At 35.9% G+C, this 18,845-nt stretch overlaps 1 protein-coding gene and 1 long non-coding RNA gene across 12 annotated transcripts in view; one reads left to right on the top strand and one right to left on the bottom strand.

Annotated features, from left to right (window-relative positions):
• Positions 1 to 18,845, top strand: part of DGKB (diacylglycerol kinase beta) — an 802,099-nt gene that overhangs the window by 436,913 nt on the left and 346,341 nt on the right. The window lies entirely within an intron of this gene.
• Positions 1 to 18,845, bottom strand: part of LOC143651785 (uncharacterized) — a 55,652-nt gene that overhangs the window by 10,063 nt on the left and 26,744 nt on the right. The gene's annotated exons all lie outside the window — the stretch shown is intronic.

Genomic DNA, 18,845 nt, shown 5'->3' on the forward strand with positions numbered 1-18,845 from the left:
TCCCAGGAGTAATTTGAGTTGGAATTCATGCTAAAGCTAACCTTCCTAATGCATTGCGAGGTACTAACATTTGCAAAGTTGCTAATTAACCAACAATTTGGATAATTACTATCACTATTGTTTCTCCTTTTTTTGCTTCTGCTTCAGTGAAAATGCTAAAAACAACGATGACCACTAAACATATCAAAGTCGTTAAATATTTATTTAAATTTCTGATTCTGTTCTGTGTACAGGGAAAATTATGAAAAATAAGCTTCCTATGTAGTTGTGTAGACAAAATAAAGCAACCAGAGATCAATACTAACATATGCAAGCACATTTAAGTTAATGTTAGACTATCTTTAAGCAAAAATGCTGAGGAAATTTAGAATTAGATTAAGATCCTTGAAAGCCAAACAAATGAATTAGATATATCATTAGTAGTAAGTTTTATAAGCCCTTAGGAGTAAGCCTAAGTATGTTTTAAACAACCAGATTTAACATAGCACTTGAATTAAAAAAAGCAAAAAAGAAGCTGGGATAGGGTTGGCAGTGGCCAGAAAAAAATAGGTGAACTCTGAAGTAAAGAGTAGTGTTTATTCACATTAAAGTATATATATTTTATTCCTGATCAATTGTGATTTACATGTATGGAGGTTTTAGATACATTTTTTCCCATGATGAAATATTCTCGATGAAGAAATTATGAAAATCAATGTGATGAAAAAATGAATTGCTCTCCATCCAACCACTTTCTCTCAGGCTTTACAAGCAGTCTGGGTTTTCAACACCAGCTCATTGTGGTGCTCTTTCAAAAATCCTCATATTCAACATATACTATTTGAAATTACTTAGTTTAAAAATTGTTTTTAATTGAAGAGTTATATTTTATTACAGTATCTTTCTCAAAACCCACCATTCCTTTTCTTGCTTGACTAATTCTACTCTTTGAGTTGCAATCATTTCAGAAGTCTTTCCATTCTTTCAGTTGTGATCCTTTGGGAGGTTATTGGAATTTAGGCCCATGCAAAACATAATTCACTTTAGGGCAGTGATTCTCAATGGTGGTGAGCTTTGACCCCTAAGAACATCTGACAATGTTTGGAGACAGTTTTGGTCGTCACAGCTGGTGGGGATGCACCTGACATAGACTGGGTAGAAACTACGGATGGTGCTAAGCATCCTGCAATGAGCAGGGCAGCCATACACAACAAAATCCCCATTGATCTGAGGTTGAAAATCTCCACTTTAGAGAAATGAGCAGACTTTGTCCTGGACAGTTTCTAAGAAATTATATAAAATTTCAGCACATTCTTAACTTATTCTCAAAATTATTTAAAACACACAAAAATGAAAAAAAATATATTCTGAAGAAACATTTACATATAATTGAATTTTTAAAAAGTTATATGAAATATAAAGTAAAAGTTAGTTTACTAGCTTTGGGGGAGTATAGCCATACTTTTCAGCATATGTAAGAAGCCATACTAAATCATTGTTCTTAATGACTTACAATTTCCAAAAATTTCCCTTTTTAAGCTATTTTTCTTCAAATATTGTTCCTTTACTTCACAATTGACTTTGTGGACCTAACTGTTGTGATTATTAAAATAATCAACTAATACATGCTAGAAAAATATGTTGAGAGAGGTATTCAACTAAATAAATAATAAAGAGAACAAAGTAGAAGTTTTCTATAGCACAAATAGAAATATATCATTTTGCCTATTGATTTTTTTTTTTGAACTGTTGGCATTTCTATATCCATTGTAATAATTGGATCATCATGTCTTGCCTACTATCAATAGCATTATGCCTCTAACTTAAAGGTCATTAGACTAAGTCACTTAAGTGACCTGCCAAGGACATGTAACCAATCATTAGTTGAATGAGCGAGAAGCCCTTATTGGGCAGAAAGCTTTTTCTTCTCTGCTGCTTAATGGAGACAACTTGATAACACTCTTTTCAAGACATAGTACAAATGTAGTAAAAGAGTATAATTTCCAGAATAGTCATTCTTGTTTCCTGAAGAGTCTAACTTGAACCACACAGAATGTCTTTTTTCATCTGAGGCTAAGCCCCCAGATACACCTTATGGCTGTCCTGAAACAAATGAAATTACTGTTCGGGGTTATGCACATAGAAGGTTTTAATTGGAGTGGGGAGAGTGTTACTGTGTCAGGGCTGTCAAAATGGATAAAAGAGGAAATAGTGACCAGCTTGTCTTAGCCATGGATGCACTACACAGCCTCAATAGTTATCAACTTTATATCAATCTTGTTTCATCAACTCCCCCTTTATTTTGCTGGAATATATAAAGCAAATTTCAGGAACATTCATTTTATGTACAAATACTTTAGTATATAGCTCTAACTAAAGGGACTTTATTTATACTTTTATCACATATGGCAAAATTAACAGGAATTCCTTAATATTCTTATGATCTCCTCAGGATACAGAAGGCAGGCATATTCAGAATGAGAAGTGGATTATTTTTAAAGATGTGGGTAGACTTCGGGGATACCACAAGGGACAAGGAATCATGCAGTACCCTGGCTAGTAACCAGAGAGAGAGGAGATTGCTTCTACTACTCCCTTGGCCTGAAGCAAGGAGTGGGAGCATATTGAAAATTTGAGGATTTCAGGGCTGATCAAGAAAAAGACTTGACCACAAATGGGCAGTAGCACACACCAACCTTCATTTAGGTATGACATTGGCAGATTTGCTGGGGAGAAGCAGTCTTCATTAGAAGACCTTCCAGAGGTTGCAATACAAGGGACCACTCAGAAGGGGAAACAGCACAAGGGAACTTAGGGGGTAGGAGACTCAGAGAGGGGACTTGTGTGTCTAGGGGATGTTCCTCAGCGAGGGGTGAGGAGCTTGGGCCTGAGAGCTCTGCAGGACAGAAGGTGCAGGGCACAAAGTGCTTGAGGTCGTTTTAGCTCCAGGGTTTTTCTTATCTGTGACTAGCAGATGTTGGGTGTAATTTTGTGGGATATGCAAAACAGGCAGAATCTAAATGGCTAAAAATATTCTTATTTGGGTTATATTTAAAACATTTGGATATGTAAGAATTTGAGTCTGCTGTCAGCCGGCTTGGGCCCAGTGGTCTCAGCCTGCTATGAAGAAGTCAACACACACAGGGCCTACACACAGGGACCTTTTTTGGCTGATTTATATAGCAGAGCAATTATCTAAACCCATAGAGAGAAAGGAACTGCAACTAATTTGCCAGGAATGCCCTCTTCCAGGAACAGCACACTTTTTTCAAGTTTAAATTTAAAGTGTTTATTGTGTTTCCTAAGAAATTGTTTTGTAACATGAAGTATATCCTATATTTTGAATCTAACACAATAAAGATAACATTTTAATAGAGTTTCTTAATTCCCACTAAATAAACATTAAGCAGCTTTAAAGTGGCAGTTTGAGCTGTTAAAATTTATTGTTTTCTTCTTATGACTACATACCTCCATCCAGGTATGAAAAATGCAGAAAGATGGGCAGTTATTAGTTCTAGTCTATATGTCAGATACTGTAATAAATATTCTCTAGCAGTATATTATTCAGTTATCACAGCAACACAGTTTAGGAGATATTGTAATTTACATTATTAAGATAAGGAATCTGAAACACAGAGGATCTAACTAAATTGCCCTAAATCCCAGTTAGTGAATAGTGGAGTTGGGATTCAAATACTGATGTATCTGACTCAAAAACTTATTCTCTATTACAATATGCAGTGGTCCATATGCAATATATTAAGCAACAGTTTGATATAAAGAAATCATTTGTACATAATAATTATTTCCAAGCAAGATAGCATATGATGATTAGAAGAGAAAAGGCCCAAACCACCCACACACCCCTGGCCTATAGAGCCTGTGTGTGTGAAAAGAAATGTGTGCCTGTGAGAGCCAGGTGGAAAGTAAAATCCTTAGAAATCTGGAAACAGTCAGAAACTGAAACATGTCTCTGACCCACACATAGATTCATCAGCAAAATGAAACACTTATTTGCTGAGATGGTATGACCACAAACTCTGACCAATCTTGAGTAAACATTAAGCTATGTGTCCACAGTGTGTCTCTTAAAATGCAAGGCTTAAAAATAAAACCAAAAACCAAAAAAAAGAAAATAAATAAATAAACACAAACTGAGCAAAGTCATCAGTAATTGTACACTGCGGAAGAGAGAGACTTTAGGGATTCAGCCCAGACAAGTTACTAAAGAAGGAAACTAGCAAAGCTACACCAACAACCTTAAGTGGGAAAGACAGAATCCAGAGTTGCTACAATATATTTTCTAAAATATATAGTAACAAATGAAAACTTGGGACAAACAAAGAAATAATGAACTATGACCTATACTTATAGAAAACAGCAGTTGATAGAAACTGACTGAGTGCCCCTAAATATCAGAAGTAGAAGTCAGCATTATCACTGGAGTTATTATGAATATGTGAAAAAATTGAAAAGCAAGTGAACAAAAATCATGTTTAAAGAGTTAAAGGAATATAGAAACAATGATTCAGTGAAAAGCTACACTCAAAAAAACAGAAATTTTTTTTTAAAGAACATTCCTGAGATGAAAAGTTCAATAACTAAAATTAAAAGTATCACTAGAAATTTGTGATATCACAAGTAAGAAACAGTTATCCTGAATTTAGAATAGTAGAACTTTTCTAATCTGAAGAAAAAACATGAAAAAAAATCTTAAAGATAAATGAAGATTGTAAGCTATTAACAAGTATACCAAAAAAAGGATGTAATTGGAGTCCCAGGAGGAGAGGAGGAAGATAAAGAGAGAAAACTTTAAGATGTAACTATTGAAAACTCCTCAAATTTGATCAAAATCAGTAATGATCTCAGAAGATCCACAAACTTCAAAGAGGATAAATATTAAGATATGTACACCTGGACACTGCATAGTCATACAGTTGAAAGGCAAAGACAAAGTGGAAATCTTGAAAGCAGCAAGAGAGAAGCAACACTTCACCTATGGGGGTTATTATACAGAAGATGGCTAACATCTAACCAGAATCAATGAAGACCAGAAGATAAGGTACTGTGAGGAAAAACAACCTATAAAATGAGAATCAATTATCTATCCATATTTTCCTTTAATAATGAAAGTGAATCAAGACATTTCCAGATAAACAAACACTGGGGTATTCCATTGTTTTTCAGGTTGAAAGTGACACCAGAGAATATCTCGAGTTCACAGGGAGATATGAAGCCTGCTGGAAATGGAACTATTTAGATAAATATAAAATATTCTATAATATATTCTCAGTTCTTTTCTTAATTTCTTTAAAATACATAAGGATGGTTTAACACAATATTGATAACTTGCTATTGTTGGGATTAGAATACATAGAAATATGTGACAGTTATAGCAATAAATGGAAGAGGAGATAATATACTAGAACAAAACTTCTATATTTTAACAGAATTTAGTTGAAGTAGGTTGTGATAATTATATATATAATTATCCCTAGAAAAACCATTTAAAAAAACAGTAACAATCCAATCATACATATACATAAATTTGAGAGATTGACAGATTAGATAAAATAATATGCAATATGTGCTTAATATTAAAAGACACACATTAGATTCAAAGACATAAATAGAATAGTAATAGGAAAGTATTCAAAGACATAAAAAAGATAAAATAGGAAAGTAAAAGGCTGGTAGAAGAAATACAAGACAAACAGTAACCATAAAGAGATAGAGTACTTTAAGGTAAGAAATAACATAAAGAGGGATATTTCATGATGACAAGGATCAGTAATCAGAAAGATAGATAACAGTTATAAATCTATATGCAACTAAGAAGAGAGCTCCTACATATATGAAGCAAAAACTGACAGAATTAAAAGGAGACATAGAAAATTGAACAATATAAGCTGTATTTTTTAATACTCATTCTTAATAACAGAACACCAGACTGAAAATCAGAAAGGATTAAGAGACTTGAACAGGGGGGCCAAGATGGAGGCTTAGTAATGTGCACACGTTTTTAGTTCATCCTCCAGAGCAACTACTAAACAACCAGAAACAGTACAGAACAGCTCCTGGAGCCACGACAGTGACTGTACACACAGCGTACCCCAGTCTGGACCAGCTGAACCGGCTGCAAGTCTTCGGAACAGTGAATTCCCCAAGCTGCGCGCAGTTCCCCAAGCCGCAGTGGCCGGCGCCTGGGGCCCCTCCCCCACAGGCGGCTTCCTGGAGGGAAAGGAAAGAGTCTCTAACAGTAGCAGAGACTGAGTCCAAGCAAACACCAATAGTGGCATTAATAAACAAATTATGACTACCAAAAATAGGCCCCCAGCTCAGGCGAAACTGGTCAAGGCGGAGGTCGCCTATTGGGCTAACCAAAAAAGAGGAAAGGGGATGAAACGGAGCCTTCTGAGGCTGTTTTTACGGAGGCTTGGCTGCCTCTGGATTCAGTGGCGAGATTACACATGCTGCAACTGCCCCAAACGCAGAAACAGGCTGCTTTCAGGGCTGTCTCCCACCTGAACCTTCCCCACGGAAGGGGTGAAACACAACTCAGGTGGAATCCCTCTCTCAAGGAATTCAGAACCCAGGGCTTCGCAATTTGAAGCCATTAAACCAGCCTACAACCTTTCCTCTGTCTCCACCATGCCCCCAGCAGGAAGAGCCTTACAAAGTTAAAAGAGCCACAACATCTTTTGCTGGTGGGACCTGCAGACAGACAAGCGCCACATACTGGACAAGATAAGAAAAACAGAGCCCAGAGATTTCACAGGAAAATCTTTCAAACTGCTGGGTGTCACACTCAGGGAAAACTGATGCAGGTGATTCCTTCCCCCCGAAAGGAGGCCAGCTTCGTCTGGGAAAACCTGGCTGGAGTGTGTAATACCTATGTAGACCCTCCTAAGGGTGGGGAGGGAAAAAGGCACATTACAAGCAGGACAAGAAACAAGAAAACAAGAACTGAAAAATTACCCTCTGTTAAATAAAACTTAAGCTAGAGGCCCAGAAAAAGCTGAACTGAAGGTCAATGAACAGATAGACAACAAACTCATCTAGCAAGAAAACCCTAGGTAAGATAAGTGAAAGCAATCTCCAGAATAAACTAATTAAGGTAATTAAATGTCCAGACACCAGCAAAAAATAACAGATCACACCAGGAAAATTGAAGATATGGCCCAGTCAAAGGAACAAACTAATAGTTCAAATGAGATACAGGAGCTGAGACAACTAATTCTGAATATACAAACAGAAATGGAAAACCTCTTCAAAAACCAAATCAATCAATTGAGGGAGGACATGAAGAAGGCAAGGAATGAACAAAAAGAAGAAATGGAAAGTCTGAAAAAACAAATCACAGAACTTATGGGAATGAAAGATACAGGAGAAGAGATGAAAAAAACAATGGAAACCTACAATGGTAGATTTCAAGAGACAGAACTTAGAATTAGTGAACTGGAGGATGGAACATCTGAAATCCAAAAAGAAACAGAAACTATAGGGAAAAGAATGGAAAAATGTGAGCAGGGGCTCAGGAAATTGAATGATAATATGAAGCACACAAATATACGTGTTGTGGGTGTCCCAGAAGGAAAAGAGAAGGGAAAAGGAGGAGAAAAACTAATGGAAGAAATTATCACTGAAAATTTCCCAACTCTTATGAAAGACCTAAAATTACAGATCCAAGAAGTGCAGCACACCCCAGAGAGAATAGATCCAAACAGGCGTTCTCCAAGACACTTACTTGTTAGAATGTTAGAGGTCAAAGAGAAAGAGAGGATCTTGAAAGCAGCAAGAGAAAAACAATCTGTCACATACAAGGGAAACTCAATAAGACTATGTGTAGATTTCTCAGCAGAAACCATGGAGGCAAGAAGACAGTGGGATGATATATTTAAATTACTAAAAGAGAAAAACTGCCAACCAGGAATTCTATATCCAGCAAAACTGTCCTTCAAAAATGAGGGAGAAATTAAAACATTTTCAGACAAAAAGTCACTGAGAGAATTTGTGACCAAGAGACCAGCTCTGCAAGAAATACTAAAGGGAGCACTAGAGACAGATACGAAAAGACGGAAGAGAGAGGTGTGGAGAAGAGTGTAGAAAGAAGGAAAATTAGATATGATATATAAAATACAAAAGGCAAAATGGTAGAGGAAAGTACTACCCAAACAGTAATAACACTAAATGTTAATGGACTGAACTCCCCAATCAAAAGACATATACTGGTAGAATGGATTAAAAAACAGGATCCTTCTAATTGCTGTCTACAGGAAACACATCTTAGACCCAAAGATAAATATAGGTTGAAAGTGAAAGGTTGGGAAAAGATATTTCATGCAAATAACAACCAGAAAAGAGCAGGAGTAGCTATACTAATATCCAACAAATTAGACTTCAAATGTAAAACAGTTAAAAGAGACAAAGAAGGATACTATCTACTAATAAAAGGAACAATTCAACAAGAAGACATAACAATCATAAATATTTACGCACCGAATCAGAATGCCCCAAAATACGTGAGGAATATACTGCAATTACTGAAAAGGGAAATAGACACATCTACCATAATAGTTGGAGACTTCAATTCCCAACTCTCATCAATGGACAGAACATCTAGACAAAGGATCAATAAAGACACAGAGAATTTGAATATTACAATAAATGAGCTAGACTTAACAGACATTTATAGGACATTACACCCACAACAGCAGGATACAGCTTTTTCTCAAGTGCTCATGGATCATTCTCAAAGATAGACCATACGCTGGGTCACAAAGCAAGTCTCAACAAATTGAAAAAGATTGAAATCATACACAACACCTTCTCGGATCATAAAGGAATGAAATTGGAAATCAATAATAGGCAGAGTGCCAGAAAATTCACAAATACGTGGAAGCTCAACAACACACTCTTAAACAACCAGTGGGAAAAGGAAGAAATTACAAGAGAAATTAGTAAATATCTTGAGGTGAATGAAAATGAAAACACAACATATCAAAACCTATGGGACGCAGCAAAGGCAGTGCTAAGAGGGAAATTGATTGCCCTAAATGCCTATATCAAAAAAGAAGAAAGGGCAAAAATTCGGGAATTAACTGTCCACTTGGAAGAACTGGAGAAAGAACAGCAAACTAACCCCAAAGCAAGGAAAAGGAAAGAAATAACAAAGATTAGAGCAGAAATACATGAAATTGAGAATATGAAAACAATAGAGAAAATCAGTAAGACCAGAAGTTGGTTCTATGAGAAAATCAATAAGATTGATGGGCCCTTAGCAAGATTGACAAAAGGAAGAAGAGAGAGGACACAAATAAATAAGATCAGAAATGGAAGAGGAGACATAACCACTGACCTCACAGAAATAAAGGAGGTAATAACAGGATACTATAAACAACTTTATGCTAATAAATACAACAATGTAGAGGAAATGGACATGTTCCTAGAAAGGCATGAACAACCCACTTTGACTCAAGAAGAAATAGATGACCTCAACAAACCAATCACAAGTAAAGAAATTGAATCAGTCATTCAAAAGCTTCCCAAAAAGAAAAGTCCAGGACCAGACTTCTTCACATGTGAATTCTACCAAACATTCCAGAAAGAATGAGTACCAACCCTGCTCAAACTCTTCAAAAAAATTGAAGTGGAGGTAAAGCTACCTAATTCATTCTATGAAGCCAACATCACCCTCATACCAAAACCAGGCAAAGATATTACAAAAAATAGAAAACTACAGACCAATCTCTCTAATGAATACAGATGCAAAAATCCTCAACAAAATTCTAGCAAATCGAATCCAGCAACACATTAAAAGAATTATACATCATGACCAAGTAGGATTCATCCCAGGTATGCAAGGATGGTTCAACATAAGAAAATCAATTAATGTAATACACCATATCAACAAATCAAAGCAGAAAAATCACATGATCATCTCAATTGATGCAGAGAAGGGATTTGACAAGATTCAACATCCTTTCCTGTTGAAAACACTTCAAAGGATAGGAATACAAGGGAACCTCCTTAAAATGATAGAGGGAATATATGAAAAACCCACAGCTAATATCATCCTCAATGGGGAAAAATTGAAAACATTCCCCCTAAGATCAGGAACAAGACAAGGATGTCCACTATTACCACTGTTATTCAACATCGTGTTGGAAGTTTTAGCCAGAGAAATTAGACAAGAAAAAGAAATACAGGCATCAAAATTGGAAAGGAAGAAGTAAAACTATCACTGTTTTCAGATGATATGATACTATACATCAAAAACCCTGAAAAATCCACAACAAAACTACTAGAGCTAATAAATGAGTACAGCAAAGTAGCAGGTTACAAGATCAACATTCAAAAATCTGTAGTGTTTCTATACACTAGCAATGAACAAGCTGATAGGGAAATCAAGAAACAAATTCCATTTACAATTGCAACTAAAAGAATAAAATACTTAGGAATAAATTTAACTGAAGAGACAAAAGACCTATACAAAGAAAACTACAAGAAACTGTTAAAAGAAATCACAGAAGACCTAAATAGATGGAAGGGCATGCCATGTTCATGGATTGGAAGACTAAATATAGTTAAGATGTCAATTCTACCTAAATTGATTTACAGATTCAACACAATACCAATCAAAATCCCAGCAACTTACTTTTCAGAAATAGAAAAGTCAATAAGCAAATTTATCTGGAAGGGCAGGGTGCCCCGAATTGCTAAAAGTATCTTGAGGAAATAAACAAAGCTGGAGGTCTCACGCTGCCTGACTTTAAGGCATATTATGAAGCCACAGTGGTCAAAACAACATGGTACTGGCATAAAGATAGATATATTGACCAATGGAATCGAATAGAGTGCTCAGATATAGACCCTCTCATCTATGAACATTTGATCTTTGATAAGGCAGTCAAGCCAACTCACCTGGGACAGAACAGTCTCTTCAATAAATGGTGTCTAGAGAACTGGATATCCATATGCAAAAGAATGAAAGAGGACCCGTATCTCACACCCTATACAAAAGTTAACTCAAAATGGATCAAAGATCTAAACATTAGGTCTAAGACCATAAAACAGTTAGAGGAAAATGTAGGAGATATCTTATGAATCTTATAATTGGAGGTGGATTTATGAACCTTACACCTAAAGCAAGAGCACTGAAGAAAGAAAGAAATAAATGGGAGCTCCTCAAAATTAAACACTTTTGTGCATCAAAGAACTTCATCAAGAAAGACAATATTTGAAAACGACATATCATATAAAGGTCTAGTATCCAGAATTTATAAAGAGACTGTTCAACTCAACAACAAAAAGACAGCCAGCCCAATTACAAAATGGGAAAAAAACTTGAACAGACACCTCTCAGAAGAGGAAATACAAATGGCCAAAAGGCACATGAAGAGATGCTCAATGTCCCTGGCCATTAGAGAAATGCAAATCAAAACCACAATGAGATATCATCTCACACCCACCAGAATGACCATTATCAACAAAACAGAAAATGACAAGTGCTGGAGAGGATGTGGAGAAAGAGGCACACTTATCCACTGCTGGTGGGAATGTCAAGTGGTGCAACCACTGTGGAAGGCAGTTTGGCGGTTCCTCAAAAAGCTGAATATAGAATTGCCATATGACCCAGCAATACCATTGCTAGGTATCTACTCAGAGGACTTAAGGGCAAAGACACAAATGGACATTTGTACACCAATGTTTATAGCAGCATTATTTACAATTGCAAAGAGATGGAAACAGCCAAAATGTCCATCAATAGATGAGTGGCTAAACAAACTGTGGTATACACATACGATGGAATATTATGCAGCTCTAAGACAGAATAAACTTATGAAGTATGTAACAACATGGATGGACCTGGAGAACATTATGTTGAGTGAGACTAGCCAAAAACTAAAGGACAAATACTGTATGGTCTCACTGATATGAACTGACATTAGTGAATAAACTTGGAATATGTCATTGATAACAGAGACCATCAGGAGATAGAAACAGGGTAAGATAGTGGGTAATTGGAGCTAAAGGGATATGGACTGTGCAACAGGACTGGATACAAAAACTCAGAAATGGACAGCACAATAGTACCTAACTGTAATGTAATTATGTTAAAACACTGAATGAAGGTGCATGTGAGAATGATAGAGGGAGGAGGGCTGGGTACATAAATGAAATCAGAAAGAAAGATAGATGTTAAAGATCGAGATGGTATAATCTAGGAATGCCTAGAGTGTGTAATAATAGTGAAAGGTACAATGTACAAATTTTAAAAATGTTTTGGCATGAGGAAGAACAAAGGATTGTCATTATTGCAGGTTGCTGAAAATAGATGATAACTAATACTTCAAAATGTCACATTATGTGTAAGACTAAAGCAAAAAAATGTTTATTTGTTACAAAATTTAGATTTTGACTAGAGCATTTCCTAATATAATTCATGTAGATAGTTTGATTGAATGTCATAAGTACTTGGAATCTCAGGTAGCACATGAGATTTTGTTGGTTTGTCCATAGTGATCCCCCAGTGAATCCCAGAATGATTTGATTAGTGACTGCAAAAGTATTTGCAAGCCCCCTTTGGGGAATGGTGAGAATGGGGAGAAATTCAACTTCCCCAAGTTGAATTCTTGATATTCTCACAAGCAGTGTGGAAACCAAAGCTATAGGCTGAGCCCCCAGTCTTGGGGTTTGTTCACATGAAACTTAACCCCACAAAAGATATGTCAAGTCTTCTTAAAATTTAGGCCTAAGAGTCACCCCCAAGAGAGCCTCTTTTTTTGCTCAGATGTGGCCTCTCTCTCCAACCAATATGATGAGCAGTCTCACCACCCTCCCCCTCTCTGCGTGGGACATGGCTCCCAGGGGTGTGGACCTTCCTGGCAATGTGGGACAAAGATCCTGGAATGAGCTGAGAGTCAGCATCAAAGGACTGAGAAAAACCCTAGAATGAGCTGAGAATTAACATCAAGAGACTGAGAGAACCTTCTCGACCAAAAGGGGGAAGAGTAAAATGAGGCAAAGTGTTAATGGCTGAGAGATTCCAAACAGGGTCGAGAGGTTATCCTGGAGGTTATTCTTATGCATTAAGTAGATATCACCTTGTTGTTCAAGATGTAGTGGAGAGGCTGGAGGGAATTGCCTGAAAATGCAGTGCCTGTTCCAGTAGCCATGTTTCTTGATGATGATTGAACAATGATATAGCTTTCACAGTGAGACTCTGTGAATGTGAAAACCTTATGTCTGATGCTCCTTTTAGCTACTATATCAACAGAAGAGTAGAACATATGGAATAAAAATAAATAATAGGGGGAACAAATGTTAAAATAAATTCAGTTTGAAATAGTGGTAAATGAAAGCGAGGGGTAAGGGGCATGGTACGTATAGTTTTTTTCTCCTCTATTATCATTTTATTTCTTTTTCTGTTGTCTTTTTATTTCTTTTTCTAAATCGATGCAAATGTACTAAGAAATGATGAATATGCAACTATGTGATGATATTAAGAATTACTGATTATATATTTAGAATGGCATGATTTCTAAATGTTTTGTTTGTTAATTTTTTTTAATTAATAAAAAAAAACTAAAAAAAAAAAAAAAAAAGAGACTTGAACAGCACTGTCAGCCAGCTTGACCTAATTGGCTTATATAGAACAAGCCACCAACTAACTGCAGAATACAAAGTCTGTTCAAGTACTCAAGGGACATTCTCCTCAGAGACCACTGACTATGTACAAAAACAAGTCTCAATGGATATAAGAATGAAATCATACAATGCGTTTCTCTGACCACAACAAAATGAACTTAAAATCCCCACCAAAATTTCTGGGAAAGTCTCAAATATGTAGAAATTAAACAGACTCTTCTAAATTCTGCATGAATTATGGGGAAAAATCAAGAATATTAAACATAATTTGAACTAAATGAAAGTGAAACTTCAATATATTAAAAGTATGGGATGTACTAAAACAGCGTTTAGAAGGAAATTCATAGATTTAAATTCTTATAACGGAAGAGAAAAAATGTTCTTTTTCCAAGGTATCAATCAATTTCTAAGGTGTCACCTTGAGAAACTAGAAGAAGAAAAGCAAACTAAATCCAAATCAAACAGGAGAAAATGATATAATTGGAACAGAAATTAATGGAATAGAAAATTAATGGAGAAAAATCAAATGAGACCAAAAGTTCATTTTTTATAAGATTAGCAAAATTTACAAAAGTTCTATACTGACAAAGAAAATATGGGGAAAACATAAGTTACTAAGGGCCGAAATAATTATAAAATCTAAAACTATAAAACTTCAAGAAGAACACATAAGTTAAACCTTTTTGTGACTTTGGGTTATGTGAAGAGTTCTTAGAAAACTGAAAGCATGGTCCATAATAAATGATTGATAAATTGGAATTCCATAAAGTAAAATGGTTTGCCCTTTAAGAGATACCATTAAGAAAATGGAAAGACAAGCCACAAACTGAGAAAATCATTTGCCAATCAGATAAAGGACTGTGTCCAACATATATAAATAATACTTATTATTCATTAGTAAGAAAATAAACTACCAATTCATTAATGGACAAATCATTGACTAGACATTTCACCAATGAAGATATTTTTAAATGCTGATAAGTGCATGAAGAGATGCTCACAATTATTAGTCATTAGGGAAATGCAAATGTAAAACCTGAGATATCAATACATACACACTATAAAGGATATAATAAAAAATAATCAAACAATAAAAAGTGTTGCTGAGAGGGTGCACAAACTGGAACCCTCATGGTTTGCTGGTAGGTAAAATGGTGCAGTCAATTTGGATAACAGTTTGGCAGTTTCTTAAAAAGTTAAACACAGTTTTAAAATATGTTTCAACAAGTCCACACCTAGGAATATACCAAATAGAAATGAAAATTTATTTTTATACAAAGTCTTGTATGCAAATATTCATAGCAGCATCATTCATGATAACTAAAATCAAGAAAGAATTCTATTGTTGGTCAACTAGTAACTAAATTAAAAAAATACATGCTCTATCCATATGTTTTATTTAGCAATGAAATGGAATGAAATACTGATACATGCTATAAAATGAATGAACTTTAGAAGATGCATCATGGAGGGTGAATGAAGTCAGATACTAAGATAGTATATTTGTATTTTCCATTTATATGAAATGTCAAAAAAAAAAAAAAAGCCCACTTATACAGATGGGAGTTCCATCAGTGATTATCTTGGGCTGGTAGTCAGAGTAGGAATTGATTATAAATAGTTTGAAGGAATTTGGGGGAGCAATGCAAATGTTCTAAAACTGATTTGGGTGATAACTGCACAACTTTATAAATTTACTAAGAAATCATTGAACTGTATACATAAAATGGATGAATTTTATGCTATGTATATTATACCTCAATAAAGCTGTTTTAAAAGTTAACGGAGGGGGGCAGTGCGACAGTGGCTCAATGGCAGAATTCTTACTTGCCATGCCAGAAACCCAGATTTGAATCCTGGTCCCTACCCATGCAAAAAAAAATAAATAAAACAAATAAAAAAAATAATTACTGAAGAAGGTGAGACAAGATGGCAGTAGAGGGAGGTGTGGAATTTAGTTAGTCCTCTAGGGCAGCTAAAAAATAGTCAGGAACTGTCAGAAACAACTGTTTGGGGACTTCCGACTGGACACACTTTGGGCATCAATCTGGAATGGGTGAAAGAACAAATATCGCAGTGCAGAACTGTAAGTAAGTCTCCCAAACTGTGGAGGCTGGTGCCCCTCCACCACTGGCATGACAACTGTTTTGGAGGTACTTTCCCATGAGGAATAAGAAGCAGTCTCTACTAAAAGCAAGGCTAGGAGAGCTCAAGCAAGTTTAACTTGCAGATTTAAATAACAAATTTGAACCGCTGAATACAAGCTTTCAGCACAGATAAACCCAGAACAAGCATAAAAGGAAGCCTGAAGTCTCTCCCAGCAGAAATGAGGCATAGCTGATGGGGGGAAAACAAAACAAAACAAAAGAAATAAACAAGCAAACAAAAAAAACAGGGTCACATAGAGTCAGGTGCCAACTCATTCTGGGGGTGGGGGGTTAGGACCAGCTCTGAATAGGATCTTTTTATGTTTTAATTTTGGCATCCATTCAAGAGAACCTCAGCCATTTTCAATTGGCAGCACTGACCCAGGCAAGGACAGAGTTAAGCTATGGTAGAGAAATAAAGTAACTAGTCAGGTGAAGGAGATAATTCACTACAGCGTGTATCTTACCCAACGAAAGGGAGGACAGTGCCCAGCACAAATGCTGGCTTCTATTTCAGATAATTCAAACTTCAGGGACTGGAAAACAAAAACATGTAAGCCTGACTTCTACCTAAGCCTATATCTCGACCATGCTCATAGCAAGGACAGGATCTGCTGAGATTTAAAGGCACTACACCACTTTACACAGATGGAGAGCTACAGGTTGATAAGTGCCACTTGCTGGACCAGATAGGAAAAACAGTTGAGTCTTCACAGGAAAAACTGCAACTCCTTGGGTTTCATCCTCACGGAAACGTGATGCTGACTAGACCCTCTTCATGAGTACTGGGCCTGTCTTCTCTTGGAAAATCTGATTAAATTTGATCAGATCTGGGAAGACCCCCCTCAAAAAAAGTTCCATATACCATATAGGCAGGGCAGGAACACGAAAAATAAGTGCTGAAAAATTCTGATCCATTAAACAGAAGCTATGTTAGAGGTCTTGAATAAGTTGAACTGAATGTTAAAGAACAGATCAAGAACAAAGCTAACCAAAAAAGAAAGCCCTCAGTAAAAAAGAAAATGACCTCCATAATAAACTAATCAAAGAAATCAGATGCCTAGACACCTGCAAAAGAACACAAGCAATACTAGGAAGCTGGAATATGGCCCAGTCAAAGGAACAAACTAACACTTCAAATGAGATACAGGGGTTGAAACAACTAATTAAAGATGTTTAAACAAATATTCTAGATCAAATAAATGAGTTAAAGAAGATACGGCAAAACAGATGAAGAAACAAAGAAGCTATTGGACAACCATAAGGAAGAACCTGAAAGCTTAAAAAAACAAATTGCAGAACTTATGGGAATGAAAGGCACAACAGAAGAGATAAAAAAATACAATGAAGACATAAAATAGCAGATTTGAAGAGGCAGAAGAAAAGATCAGTGAACTAGAGACAGGACACCTGAAATCTGACACCCAAAAGAGCAGATAGGGAAAAGAGTGGAAAAATATGAGCAAGGTCTTAGGGAATTGAATGACAACATGAAGTGCACAAATTTATGTGTTATGGGTGTTCCAGGAGGAGAAGAGAAGGAAAAATGGGTAGAAAAACAATAGAAGAAATAACCACTGAAAATGTCTAACACTTATGAAAGACAAAAAATTACAAATCTAAGAAGCACAGTGTATCCCAATCAAAATAGATCTGAATAGACCTTTTCCAGACACTTACTAATCAGATTGTCAAATATCAAAGACAGAGAGAATTCTGAAAACAGCAAGAGAAAAGCTATGCATCATGTACAAGGGAAGCTCAATAAAACTACGTGCAGATTTCTCAGCAGGAACCATGAAGGTGAGAAGGCAGTGTATGCTATATTTAAGATACTGGAAAAGACAAACTACCAACCAAGAATTTTATATCTGGCCAAACTGTCCTTAAAAAAATGAGGGGGAGTTTAAAATATTTTCAGACAAACATACACTGAGAGTTTGTGAGCAAGAGACCACTCTACAAGAAATGCTAAAGGAAGCACTACAGACAGGAAAAGATGAGAGAGAGGTTTAGAGAGAAGTATAGAAATGAAGGTTATCAGTAAGGATAACTTTATCAGTAAGAGAGAAAGAGAAAATAAGATATGACATATAAAATCCAAAAGACAAAATGGTAAAAGAAAGTTATTACTGCCCTTGCAGTAAAAACGTTAAATGTTAATGGATTAAACTCCCTAATCAAATGACATAGGCTGCAGAGCAGATTAAAAAATGGCCCATCTATATGCTCTCTACAAGAGACTCACTTTAGACCCAAGGACAAAAATAAGTTGAACATTGCAAGGTGTTGAAAATGGGGCCGAATATGGAAAAAGCACAGTGAATGCAAACTAAGGTATATAGCTAAATAGTAACATTGTAATATACTGTACTATGTAAACTGTGGTGTATACATACAATGGAATATTGAGCAGCTGCAAGAAGGAATGAAGTTGTGAAGTATGCAACTAGGTGAATGATCCTTGAGGACATTATATTTAGGGAAATCAGCCAGAAATGAAAAGACAAATATTGTAACGTCACCCTAATATTCAACTTCTGTGTGGGAACAAAGGAAGAGATGTTTATTTGGTACAAAATTTATCTTCTTTAGCACACTACTAATTTAACCAGTGTGGTCAGTTGACTCAAAACAATATAATTACATGCAACTCTGAATCTTGTTATTTTGTGCAGATTAATATAATACTCTGATAAATCCCAAAGTAAATTGGGCAGAATTTTTTTAAAAATTTGCAAATTCCCCTTGAGGGACTGGGGAAAAAATGTGGAACCTTAAATTTCCCCACCTGGGGAATTCCTGATATCCTCACGAGCATTAGAGTCTCCCTATTTAATAAATCAAGCCCTACATCTTGGGTCTTGTCCTCATGAAACTTATTCCTGCAAAGGAGAAGCTAAGCTCATTTAAAATTATACCTAAGAGTCACCCCCAGAGAACCTCTTTTGTTGCTTGGATATGGCCTCTCTCCAAGTCAACTCTGCAAAACAACCCACTGCCCTCCCCACTAGGTGGGGCGTGACTCTCAGGAGTATAAATAAAATTAAAAAGTTAAATAAGTAAATA

Source organism: Tamandua tetradactyla, chromosome 1 (assembly GCF_023851605.1).
Source record: "Tamandua tetradactyla isolate mTamTet1 chromosome 1, mTamTet1.pri, whole genome shotgun sequence".
NCBI lineage: Eukaryota > Metazoa > Chordata > Mammalia > Pilosa > Myrmecophagidae > Tamandua > Tamandua tetradactyla.